Genomic DNA, 1,188 nt, shown 5'->3' with positions numbered 1-1,188 from the left:
CGTTATTTTTATGTATTTTCTTACCCTTAAAAATTGCAATTCCGTATTTTGTTGCTTTTTTTGTTTTTTCTGGTACGGAATTGTCCAACAAGTCGTCCAAAAAATCTTCAGATACTTCGGCGAAACGCGAATTTTCCGCCATTGTTTTGAATTTTGCTACTAGTAGGCTATCACTAATAGCCTACTAGTAGCGTAGCCAATCAGAACGCAGGAAAAGTGATAGCCTATTAGTAAGTTTATACTAAAAGGCAATGGCTAGGTTGGCTAACACCTGAGAATGTGTACCCCCCATCTTGTTTATGTATGCCACTGCTGTTGCATTGTGCATCAGAAGTCCTACATGAACACAAGCCTTGGTCTTCGTGAATGTTTTGAGTGCAAACGATCCGGCAAGGAGTTCGAGGCAATTTATGTGTAGTCTCTTCTCTTCTGAGCACCATGGACTCGCAGTGTGCCCTCCAATCCTTGCGAGAAGCATCTGTTTCGATTATTAAGTCTATCGGGTGATGGAACAACGCTCTGCCATTCCAAGCTTGGAGATGATCTCTCCACCACATCACCTCGTCCCTGGCAACCGTATCCAATGTCACTGGAGCCTCGTAAGATTGATTTCTGCTCATTCTTCAGCCTTTGAAGGTGTCTGTAGTGGAGAGGGGAAGGAAATACGGCCTGAATAGAGGAGGTTAGGAGGCCCAGGAATTTTGACTCTCGGACTGAGATGTCTACTGCATCTAGTATGCTTTGACATTTTTTCCGAAGTTTCTCCCTTGCTAGTTGAAGAGATAAATTTGTGGAGTCGATCAGGAAACCTAAAAACTTTATTTGCTGACCAGGAACAAGGAGAGACTTTTTGTAGTTGGCTATGAAGCCTAGACCTTCCAGGAGATTCAAGGCTGATGCTGCGTGGTGTAGTGCTAGTGACTGAGATTCCGCCATTATCAGAATGTCGTCAAAATATATCACTAATCTTATATCCATCTGTCGGAGGACAGCTATTACAGGTTTCATCAACTTTGTGAAACCGAATGGAAGGCAAGCGAATTCGTGCAGAGTCCCTTTCCAGAGAAACCTCAGATACTTCTGATGGTCCCTCCATATTAACACCGTGAGGTACGCATCCTTGAGATCGATCTTTACGAGACAGTCGTCCTGTTTCAAAAGATCTCTCAGCATGTGAATGCCCTCCAT

General features: G+C 43.6%; 1 pseudogene; it reads right to left on the bottom strand.

The window, feature by feature from the left end:
• On the bottom strand, positions 1 to 1,188 carry LOC114524259 (annotated as a pseudogene).

The sequence above is a fragment of the Dendronephthya gigantea genome, unplaced genomic scaffold (assembly GCF_004324835.1).
Source record: "Dendronephthya gigantea isolate DGI-Jeju-01 unplaced genomic scaffold, DenGig_1.0 000030F, whole genome shotgun sequence".
NCBI lineage: Eukaryota > Metazoa > Cnidaria > Anthozoa > Malacalcyonacea > Nephtheidae > Dendronephthya > Dendronephthya gigantea.
Note: the sequence above shows the minus strand (reverse complement) of the source record. Positions and strands in the feature narration are given on the sequence as shown.